This window comes from Gekko japonicus, unplaced genomic scaffold (genome assembly GCF_001447785.1).
Source record: "Gekko japonicus isolate JY-2015 unplaced genomic scaffold, Gekko_japonicus_V1.1 scaffold192, whole genome shotgun sequence".
Classification (NCBI taxonomy): Eukaryota; Metazoa; Chordata; class Lepidosauria; order Squamata; family Gekkonidae; genus Gekko; species Gekko japonicus.
In genome coordinates, this window is record NW_015165835.1 from 807,171 (window position 1) to 819,611 (window position 12,441).

Below are 12,441 nucleotides of genomic sequence, written 5' to 3' on the forward strand. Positions count from 1 at the left end.
TGTGAGCTACTGGCATTAAACTTGTGAGCAAGCGATTTGGCCGCTGCATAACTTAGTTTGCTCTGGAGCCATCCTTCCTGAGCTCAGACAAAAATGTGTGAGCTGGAGGCTAAAAAACTGTGAGCTAGCTCACACTAACTCAGCTTAGAGGGAACACTGCTGTATACCCTCTCTGACATACAGAGCCACTCCACCTCCAACCCTTCCCTTCCTATCCTTCCAATATAATTTATATCCAGGAATCACTGAATCCCACTGATTCAGGGAGCGATGGCGCAGACAGTACAACACCTGCTAGTAGCATCTGTAGTGAACAGCCATAATGGCTGTTCGAATCCCCACCGTGGCCGGAGTGAGCTCCCGTCCCCCGTCCCAGCTGTGGCGGCGAGAAAAGCGGCGGTGAAAAGAACATGGCGGCATCCGGCGAACCGAGGGTGACGACCAGAGCAGTAGAGGCGGAGTCGGGGCGATGCAACTGCGAGACGATGCAGCACGGCAGGAGCCCGATGGGACGCACAGCCGGAAGCTGCAGTCTGAAGCAAAGCGCGCCGGAAGAGAAACATCAGAGCCTGCCTGGGATGGTCGCCAGCCTGCCCGAGACGCCGGGAGCGACGTCAGAAACCGCCGGAGGAGATACGCCGCATGGGTACTGCTAGGCAACCCCCCCCCTGAGAAATTGTGGCCCTAGTCAGGTAATAAAAACTACCGAAAGTAGTTCAGTGTAAACCGCTCTGAGACCCATTGGGGGTCATGGGCGGTATAGAAATCAAATATGTATGTATGTATGTATGTATTATACTCATCCCTCCAAGTTTTTGAAATGCTCACAATGTCTGTGTTCTCCTCTTACTAGGGATAGTGAGTTCACAGTGAGTTCTGGTGATTCCAAAAGCTACCACTGTCACTTTTGAGTATTCGACAGGAGTGATGTCATTGCATTGGCAACAATGCCCCTCCACACCATGTCCCCTGGACGCTCCAGCCCCCATCATCCAGCCAGTTGTCAGTCTCAGCCTGGCAACCCTAGGAGCAAATCATTCTTTTAAAGTACCCCACTACTAGATCATTCAGGTCTACAAAAGAGAGATAAAACATAGTTTAGTGCAGGGGTGTCAAACGTAAGGCTCAGGGGCTGGAAGTGGCCTGCCCATGGCTTTAATCAGGCCCACGGCTCTTTTCTTCCCCCTCCTGTCCTCACCCTTTGAAGCCTGAGGTTGCCGAATTTCCCAGCTCCCTCCGACTTGTCTTTGCCTGCTTGCAGGAAGCTCTTTTGGGCTTGCAAAGTTACAAAGAAAATACAGAGTGGATTTTTCCATTAAGGTCTCTGCACCCAGATAAACTACTCTGGGACTGTTTCCAAAAATAGAAACAGTGCTCTGGGACTGGAATGACAGGGCGCAGAGTGGAATGACAGTCCCTGGGAGTAGCAGCAGCATTCTGGGAATGGAATTCCACTCTGGGGGTCTTCATTCCAATCCTAGAATGCTTCTGTTACTTCCAGGGACTGTCATTTCACTCTCGTGGCTGTCATTCCAGTCCCAGAATAGTATGTCTGGACCTGGGTCCATTCCGCATTTTCTTTGTGTCCCGAGGAAGGGACTCCCAACCCCCCCCCCATGGCAAGACACAGCAGCACCCTCACGGGGCACAAGGGACGCCCTATGAGTCCTCCGACACTTACCCGAAAGGCAAGACAAGCCAGGAGGGAGCCGGGGACAGCGAGGCAGGCATCACCGCCGCCTACGCCAACCCCCGCCAGGCCCCCAGAGAGGATCGTCGACGTGGCCCCAATTCCCCCAACACTCACCCGGGAGGCGGGAGGTCGGGAGGGAGCCAGGGGCAGCAGGAAGGGTATCGGCGATGCCAACGCTGCCCCCTGCCAGGCCCCCGGAGAGAACTTTCGGCACAGCTGCATTGCGGCGCACTGGGAGAGAAATGACCGTTCTGGGCCTATGGCCCAGTGCGAGGGCACCCCCCCCCCACAGCAGAGCTTAAAGGCCCGGGATGGGAGGAACGGAAGCTGGGAGGCCCCCACCCCTGGAGCTGCATCTGAGGCTTTGTAGGGGGTGGGGCCAGGGGGAGGATGGAGCACCGGGAGGAAGGAGGCACACTGGGAGATGGGAGGAGGGTATAAAAGGGAAGAAGGAGAAGAGGCCAGGAATGACTCCTGGATAACGGGGTGAAGCTGAGAGAGAGGGCACCTCATCCAGCAGGGACAGGTGGTTAGGGAAGGTGACGTAACCTCCCTCCCCCGTCCAGGTGTCTGAGGCCTCACTACTCCTTCTTGCCAAGAGGGGAAGGGCACCATGGCTGGTCTCAGCGGCATAGGGAGCTCGAGTGACGAGGACAGCGACAGGTCATCGTCGAGCTCCTGTGACACTTTGCAACTTTGTCTGTCCTGCAACTGAGTGGAGCTCAAGTAGTTTCACTTTCCAGTGTTTATATAGTTGAAGCTGTTGCTTGCTGGAGTTGTCTCCTTGCAAATACAGGGTTGATGTTTTGAGCCAGCTTCTCTCTGCTGAATGGACCACAGATTGGGTGCCTGAGTGAGTACTCTAACCTGGGAACCCACAGCCAAAGGAGAACATTACACTGGAGAGCAACTGCCAGTCTGAGTATACCTTTGGGGGGAGGGGAGGGGAGGGGAGAAGCTTGCAGTGCCCAGCCATTTTATTTTCCTAGGTTCAGAGCATTTTCTATTTTTTAGTTTCTGCTGTGATCCTTGTCCTTTTTTTTTTGATGTCTTCATTTTAAAAATTGCATTGCCAAATCCCACTATTCCTGCATCTTTCCATTTTAGGCAGACATCTTCTTTGGGGAGAGGGGGGAGGTTTGGGAGATGTCAGTTATCAAAGACGGTTAAATAAACAAAACATTGCAAGAGTTTTAAGCATATTTGTATTTGAAGTAAAAAATATTTTAATTGTGTTTGTATCATTTATAAAGTTTATGTCTCTGCTACCTGGTGTTACATTTTATGACACGCATGGCCTGGCCCCACAAAGTCCCATTTATGTCAGATCCAGCCCTTGTAACAAATGAGTTTGACACCCCTGGGTACCGGTCACACTGGCCAGAGAATGCGGGGGGGAAGGTGTGGCGCACTTGTGACCTGGTTGAACGCGATCAGATGTGACGGCAGGGAATCGGGGGTAGCATTTTGTCAGTGCACGTTTCCGGCATGCTTCATGCGGCGCTGGAGTGATCAGATGGAGGACGTCCATCTGTGGCCCGTCACAAGCGGATAATACTGGTGTTTCTGCAGTAGCTTTGAACTACGAATCTTTGGCGGGATGCGATGGCTTGCCAACGGGTGCACGATGCTTGCCAGATGTGCTGGTGGGATCATGCCCGTTAAATCCGCCTGGCATCCGTGAGCATCCCGCGGCAACTTCTGTTTATGATCAGAGCCCTGGTTTAGTGATTAGAGGGCCAGTTCTGAGCCCTCTAACCATGAGTGGGCCTAGTTCTGAGAGGTTTGATTCTGCCATGGAAGCTCACTAGGTGACTTGGGCCAGTCAGTCACTCTCTCAGCCTAACTTACCTCACAGTGTTGTTGTGGTGAATATAAAATGTTGGAGGGGAGGGGAGAATGATGCCATAATCTGTTTGGGCCCCCATTGTGGCGAAAAGTGAGGTAGCCGCCACCAATAGTTGAATGGTAGAGAACCTTGTCCCCCTGGAGCCATTAACAACAGCCTGTGCCAGCTGCATAAGGGCCGATCACCAGAATACATTATTGACTGATGGCCGCTATTTTTAATAACATGATTACTATCAGTATTACCGAACGTCTATAGCACCTTATAATGCTGGAATGTTTTTAGATGATTTTAGGATTGTTTACATTGTTATTGATGTGTTATATTCATTTATGTAAGCCGCCCTGAGCTGGTCTTGGCTGGGAGGGCGAGGTATAAATCTGATAAATAAATAAACAAAACCATTTAAGTGTGGGCACAGAAATGAACTGGCAGCCACTGTCGCCATCTCAGAACTTGCAAGATGTGTTCTCTGTAGCTTGTGCCAGTCTACAATTTTCTTTCTGACCAATTTCACACAAGAGCTGTGCCGCAGTTGCGCCTCCTTTTGCCCTGCTTCTATTGGTCAATTTCCCACTCGAAGCCGTGCGGCCACATTTTGACCCGCGGCTTCACCCGATTTCCCCCGCAATTTCGTGATCCTCAAAAAATAGGATCACAAAACCGTGGAAAAAATAGGGCAAAGCTGTGAGTCAAAATGCGGCCGTGCCACTTCAAGTGGGAAATTGACCAATAGAAGCGGAGCAAAGGGAGGTGCGACTGCGGTGCAGCTCTGGTGTGAAATTGGTCTCTGTGTTTCATGCCAACTGAAACTTCTGAAGGAGTCCTACAGAGAACACACGGTGGCGTTTTGACCACTCCATAGGAAGAGAAATCATTGGACGTCTTTGTGATGAGATCCATTGGAGGCCAAAAGTTTTGTGTTCCTTGTATTGTTCAGGGCCATCCCCACCCCCACCCCCGGCATGAAAATAGATTAAAGCAGAGCAGCATGTTTTTTTTCCCCTTAAACAGCAATAACAACTATGTTATCTGAAGGATCTGAGTGCCTTCTCCCCAGTCTGTGCCATCCAAAACAGACATATCAGCAAGAGGCTCATTTTCTACTTAAAACCAATATTACTTTCTCTGGTAACACACATTTATGAGGATCTGGTAGTACTCATCCAAAATGGCTTGGTATTTTTGCAATGTTCCTATGAAAATAATCACTGCGCATAACTCATGCTGCAAAGCTGCATGCCCATATTGGTATACTGTAGCTGAGCAATTCTCGGTAATTTCTCCGTTGTTCTGCATGGTACTTCTCATAATAAAATACATGATCCTTCCGCTGTATTCTTATGCTCACCATGTTATTATCTCAGGGGAAGGCTGGCATCAATCCGCATGGTACCATTTCTTCCCCGAATTCAATTATGAGCGGCTTTTTAGTCCTCATTGTCTTAAAAAGACAAAGATGGAAGACAATTATGGGGTAAAACAAATAAATGAGAACAACAGAACAGCCCCTCAGGAACGTTTAACTAAAGCATGATTGGAAAATCGTTAGCAGAGGTTCATGGATGCTGTATATCACTGTTGCCTCTGCAGAAGTATACATGCATTTTCTGGATCTGGGCTATTTGCTTAATTCTTATCCTCGCAACAACCACACAGAAGGCAGATTTAAAGAGTCGAGTCAGAAACATTCACCGGTTGGCAGCCCTGGCTTGCATTTGTTCTCCTAATGCCCCTAATTGGGAACACTCACCCATGTGTTATGTCAGTTGTGTGCCGTCTTACTTAGTGATGGGTGATCTCCCCGCAGCTCATACTGAATTGCAGTTTAAACAGTCCAAGCCCTTTTTGTATAAATTGGAAATAATAGATCGGAAAACAGATTGTACTGATAATGAGGTTAGAGTTGCAGGCTGTGCCTGGCAACTGGGTGGAGGGTTGGGGGAGGACAATGGGTGCAATGTCACCTATGTCACTATGTCACTTCCAGGGGAAAGCCAGAAGTGATGTAGGGTAGCTCTAGGAATAGCCATAAATTCTATGGTAAAACTCTCTGATAGCAGCATAGCAAATGTCACAGTTGGGGTTTTTTTATTGTTATTTTTCTCCTGCTGCTGCTCAGAGGGGCAACAAGAAACGAGGGCTGGCAGCAGGAGGCCTCCCACCATAGAGTGAAGGCTGGGAGCCCTAGAATGACTTGCAGTTTCACATATTTGCAGTGCAAGACCTGACCATGTGAGGCCATCTCCAGCCTTTTTTACCCCCACTGTGCCACCATTATAAGTATTACATCATTAAATTTTACAGGAAAATTGGTTGTTTCACTAGTGAGAGACAGTATTTATGGATTTCACTGTTTGGAGTGACCCTGGGAATAGCAAGGCTCTGCTCAGTTTACAAGCAAAGTCAAGTGCATTTGGTGACAGCCAAATGACAGTGTATCAGTCATGCACTGTCCTACAGAATTTAACATTTTATCAATGGGGGATAGTTACAATTCCTGGAGAACTCAGTTAGCAACCCGGCATGGCTTTTGCCTATTAATTAAATATTTATTATTTGACTTTGAGCCAGTTTGGTGTAGTGGTCAGGGGTCTTGTTGTAGAAAAAGAGCTGCCGGAGCTCATTAGCATAACTCATTAGCATAACTTATTTGCATATGCCACGCCCCCTGACATCACCGGAAGTGACAGAAGGCCACACCCCCTGACATCACCGGAAGTGTGTCAGAAGGCCCGGCTACTTACCCTCCTGCTTCATCCTCATTCCCAAACGGAATGAGGATCGAAGCAGAGGGCGGGGTAAAGAAGGGGGCGGGGCTTCACCACGTGACCGCCCCGCCCCCTAGAGGTTCTCTTCCGGAGCTCCGTACCTGAGAGCTCCCCCCCGACTAGAGCCCTGGTAGTGGTTAAGTGCGCGAACTCTAATCTAGGAGAACCCGGTTTGATTTCCAACTCCTCCACTTGCACCTGGCTGGATGACCTTGGGCAAGCCATAGTTCTGAGAAGAGCTGTTCTTGAAAAAGAGCAGTTTCTGTCAAGAGCTCTCTCAGCCCCACCTACCTCACAGGGTGTCTGTTGTGGGGAGGGGAAGGGAAAGGAGTTTGTAATCCGCTCTGAGACACCTTTGGGTAGTGAAGGGCAGGGTAGAAATCCAATCTCTCCTTCTTCTGTTTTCTACCTCATAGGAATCTAAGATACCTTCCAATGTAAACAACATTAAAATGCAATGAAATACATAAAAACTAATAGTTAATAAAATACATTATATACAAACACACACATACACACACAGGTTAATCCATGCAGTCCCATAATGCCCATCATAGTATTTTTGGTGATCAAAGGGATCCCCTTCCTCCCTTTTTCACCCATGGAAAACCTGGTTAGACCCAACTCTTCATTTGATTACATCACTTGATTTTCTGCATCCTTCACCAGCAATGCCCTGACCTGCATGGCCCAGGCTAGCCCGATCTTGTCAGATCTTGGAAGCTAGGTAGGTTTGTCCCTGGTTAGTACTTGAATGGAAGACTGTGAAGAAATGCTCCCCCCCCCCCCCCGCTTCTCGGGGTGACATAACAAAAAAAAACCCTTCACTCTGAGTTTTAAAAGACAGGGAGGAGGAAATCAGTCAATGGTTTTCCAGGGTCACCTCAGCTACCTTTTAAGAAATGCTAACAGGTCTAGCTAGAGACAATGGGATGGTCAATCTCCCCCCCCTTCAAGCACGGAACAGTGACGTGGAGGAATTAAATATTAGAGAGGCTTCAAGAAGGAAAATTCTATAGACTTCAGGACAAGCTTCTCTGAAGTGGCCTGACCTGGTCAGTGAGTAGGGAAAATTGAGGTAATAAACCTCAGGAGAGCAAGAAGGAAGCTCTTTTTGGTGCTCAGTCCATCAGAGAAGACAGAACTCTTAGCTGAGGTCTGAAGGAGGCGGCCATTGACCAGGTGGTTACCTGAAGAGCTACAAAAAGCTTCAAGGTAATGGTGACTCTGTAGAGATCTGTAATATCCTAAGCTAAGGAGCTTGTCCTATTTTTAACATCTGATAGGGCATATACAGAGAGAGGGACAGAGGAATTTCATTTTACCAATTTATTTTCAATCCCTTGCTCAGTCTGGTGCTGTGCTAAAGCATGCTTATTAACATTTTCTTTTTAATAAATACTTTATAACTTCTGATGCTGGTAGTGGTTCTCTGGACCACACAGACCTCCACCATCTTGGACACACTGTTTTTAAAGGAGTGCCAGGAGGAAGGCCAGCAGTTGGCAAGTGGCTATTCTTCCAGGGGTGCACAAGGCAGTAAACTATCCCCATGATGTCCAGGCACTGAGCAGCAGGAGACACAGAGGCCTCAGAAGTGGGAAGGGAAGCTGGGAGTCATTTATTTATTTTATTATTCAATTTATATCCCGCCCTCCTTACGTAGCAGGCTGAGGGTGGCTTATGGTAGGTTAAAATCCGGTAAAACACAGATGCATTGAAACAATGCAATAACGTCGTATGCAACAAATGGCAATCATAAATACATATAAATACATATAAAAAGATAAAAAAAGATAAAATGCTGATGACAGTAGCATCCCATAGGGTTGAATTATGCTGGCTGTTGTTATTCAGGTTAACAAAGAGGGCCTTAACAGTTCAGATGTTAACTGTTCAGATGTTATCAATTATGTAGTGGTCAGTGGCAGTTCCTAATCGAAGGCCTGGTGGAAGAGCTCCATTTTACAGGCCCTGTGGAACTGTAGGAGGTACCGCAGGGCCCTGATGTCTTCTGGGAGCTCATTCCACCAGTATGGAGCTGCCACTGAGAAGGCCCTAGCCCTGGTAGAGACCAATGTGGCATCTTTCAGACCAAGGAAAGTCAGACAGTTTTGAGACCCTGACCTCAGTATTCTAATGACCCTCCCAGCACTCAATTCCTACAAAGGTCAGGTGGTGGCGGGCTACCTGAGACGGAATGAAAAGGCTCTCCAGCTGCTGGAAAAACTTTTGAGAGCAGGCCTGTTCTGCCACAGAGACCGCCAAGTAAGTCCAAGGTCACTATGCAGAGGTAGGCAATGGCAAACCACCTCTGGATGTCTCTTGCCTTGAAAACCCTAAGGGGTCACCATAATTTGGCTGTGACTTGATGGCACTCTTTACCAACACACTTAAAAACACAGATCTGGAAGTGACCTCAAGGGTCATTTAGTCCAACCCCTGCACAACTCAGGAAATTCACAAATACCTCCCATATTCTCACTCCCCCCAGTGAACCCTGTCCTGTGCCCAGAGGAAGGCAAAAACAAACAAACAAACAAAACCAGGATCCCTGGTGAATCTGGCCTGGAGAAAAATTCCTTCCTGACCCCAAAATGGTGATCAGCATTATCCTGGACATGTAAGAAAGGGCCATGAGAAGCAAGCACTGGCTCATCCCTTTCTGCCCTCCCTCTCATGATCTGCCTAAATTCACAGAAACAGCATTGCTGTCAGATGGCCATCTAGCCTCTGCTCCAAAGAAGGAGAGTCCACCATCTCCCGAGGATGCCTGTTCCAATGAGGAATCTGTCTAACTGTCAGGAAGTTCTTCCTAAAGTTTAGCCAAAAACTCTTGATTTAATTTCAATCCATTGATTCTGGTCCAACCCTCTGGGGCAACAGAAAACAACTCTGCTCCATCCTCTACATGACAGTCCTTCAAATACTTGAAGATGGCTATCATATCACTTCTCAGTCATCTCCTCTCCAAGCTAAGCATACCAAGGTCCTTTCCTCATAGGACTTGGTCTTTAGACCCTTCACCATCTCCGTTGCTCTCCTCTGGACATGTTCCAGCTTGTCAACATCCTTCTTAAACTGTGGTGCCCCAAACTGCACACAATACTCCAAGTGAGGTCTAACCAGAGCAGAGTAAAGCAATACCATCACTTTGCATGATATGGACACTATACTTCTGTTGATGCAGCACAAAACCACATTTGTCTTTCTAGCTACCACATCACACTGCTGACTCATGTTCAGTGTATGGTCTACTAAGAATATTAGATCCTTTTCACAAGTACTACTGCAAGACAAGTCTCCCACATTCTATAATTATGCATTTGGTTTTTCCTACCTAAATGCAGAACGTTACATTTCTCTCTGTTGAAACTTGAAATAAATTAAGATTTCACTAAATGATAAAATTTGATGTAAAAAAATAAAAAATGCCAATACACAAGAATTAACTGATCCATATCCACCTGAATCTGTTAAAAAGCTCTCAATCTTAATAGATTTAAAAGATGGTACTACAGGTTCAGACAAAGACAGAAAGCATTAAATTAATTGTGAAAAACTTGTATTAAATTCAGACTGATCTTTAGCAAGTTAATTCAATTTCTTTGTTATTTCTACCAATAATGTTTTACATTAATTATGTTTTTCTCTGTTATTTTTCTCTCCCCCTAGGCATAAAATATTTCAGCAGTGTGGGTTCATAACTTGCCATCACAGCTTTCAATAGTCCCTTTGTTCTGTGCAGCAATTTTAATATGGTTTATAATGTTACAAATCTCAGTATTGCCTGCCAATCAAGCTGAGATTTCTAAATGAACAAGTTGTAGAAAGTGTTTAAAGAATTAATCATGTTTGACTTCCTGAAAAGTCAGCACAGAACACTTGCCAAAAGTTCTTTGGAAGCTATCTACCAAGCAGAACAAATCTCTGACAAGGAAGCTTTGACTCATAAAAGCTTATATCCCAGAAAATTTTGTTGGTCTTTAGGATGCTACTGGACTCAAATTTTGTTCTGCTACTATACTAGCCCTGACTAGGGATAGGCATGAACCCACTCACAAACTAAATTTTGTGATGAATTTTGGCTGGTTCATGGTTCGCAAACTGAAATTTGTGGCAGGTCAACTGGCATGAACTTTCCATGAACTTTCAAGTGGTTCGTGGAGGTTCATGAATGGGTACATTTCCAGACAGACTGTGTCCTCTCAATCAAAATATTCACCAAGCTTCAAAGTAATGAGGGGGCAGTGGGAGGTTCCTTGTGCATTTGGTGTATGTAGCTTGCAGAGGGTCCATTCTATACACTTTTGAATCTGCATGTGACATTTCCCTCAAAAGCACTTTCCTGGGGACATCTTCTTTGGAAGGGTCATAACTCCAAACACGAAGGTCATGTAGAGGAGCATCAGGGAGAGATCCCCTGAGAGTTTGATGTCCCTAGCTTGCACAAGGTCCATTCTATACACTCCTGAACATACCGAATCTGTACCTGTCATTTCCCCAGAAAGCACTTTCCTGGGACACTTTATTTAGGGGGCTGTAACGTGGACCCTGTAAATCCAACCATTGCCAAACTTGATGGGCAGGTAGGGCAGAGTCAGCTAGATATCCCCTGCAAGTTTGGTGTCTCTAGCATGCTGGGGGTGGGGTCATTCTACCACATCATAAACCTCACAAACCGAGATTGATTTGTTTGGCATCTAAAAGTTGGTGACGGTTCATGGCTCACAAACAGGGCACACCATGAACTGGAAACTGAAATGAACTGCATTTTCCAAGTTCAAGCTCATCCCCATCCCTGACCTGGATGGCCTAGGCTAGCCCTATCTTGTCAGATCTCAGATGCTAACCAGAGTCAACCCTGGTTAGTACTTGAATGGGAGACCACCGAGGAGGTCCAGGGTGGCTACACAGAAGCAGACAATGGAAAAACACGTCTGTTCATGTCTTGCCTTGAAAAAAGTCAGCTGTGTCTTAATATCACTTTCCACTACAGACTAACATGACTGTATACCTGAATTCCAAGCAATAGTACTTATTTTTAGTTATACTCACATTTTTATTTCATAATATGTTTTTGACCACTTTCACTGTAATGGGAATTCTTTATGCCTTGCTTTTAACCTAAAACAAATTCTCTCATACAACAATGAGCCACCTAACAGAGACACAAACTCAGGTACAAACCTTGCAACAAATGTAGATGCCAACCTTATACACACTCATTCAGCACAATCACAGGACCTAATATTATCGGCTTATACCATCTTGGACTCATGCATTAGCTTGCCCTCCAGTATAATACATGTCATCATGTTTCAACAGTGCCCTTCATCTCTGAATATGTGATAAATGGAAAAAATGGACAAATCTGATATTAAAAACTGTAACATTTAGAAAGCAGCGGGTAACCCTTTTAATCAGCTAGGGTATTCTCTATTTTCCAATGTGAAAATGCTGAGTTATAATTCATTAACATCTTCAAGTCTTAACAAGGGTTTTGGATTTCCCTGTTGCTATAGGTGCCAATACCTTATATATCCCAATCCTTACAGATGATAATTATTTCAGGTATAACTTTATAACTTCATACCTGATCGGCTTTTCATGTTTCATCCTTTATCCTCCTAGATCAGATTTTTTGTAAACTCTACTTTACCTGTCTATCAACAGCTGAGAGTGGGCCTCACTAGAGATGTGAATACCCAGAGGGGAAAAGTGGAATTTGGGGGGGGACATGACCTGGGGGGGTCAAGGCCTTTTTTCATTTTTTCCAACTGAAAAATTTTGGGGGAGTACTGAAAAAAAATCCCTATGAAATATTTTCTGTTTCAGAATGAGTGAAATACTTTTAAAGACAATGTGGGCATCTTAAATCCTACATGTGTTTCTACACCTAGAAGGATACCTAGTCTTCCTGAGGGGACCATGCAGGGCTTTCATTGCTTCTCAACAGTTGTATGCCTTCTGTTGTCTTTTTCACTTGAGGAGGTTGACCTTTTCACCTCTTCCTCATCACTATCCATAAATATGTCAAATATTGCAATTTTATATGCTAAGTAAGTTATAAATGATGGATTTTGTGTTATTAAAGCAATACAATTAGTTTAGGTTTGACAGGAAAG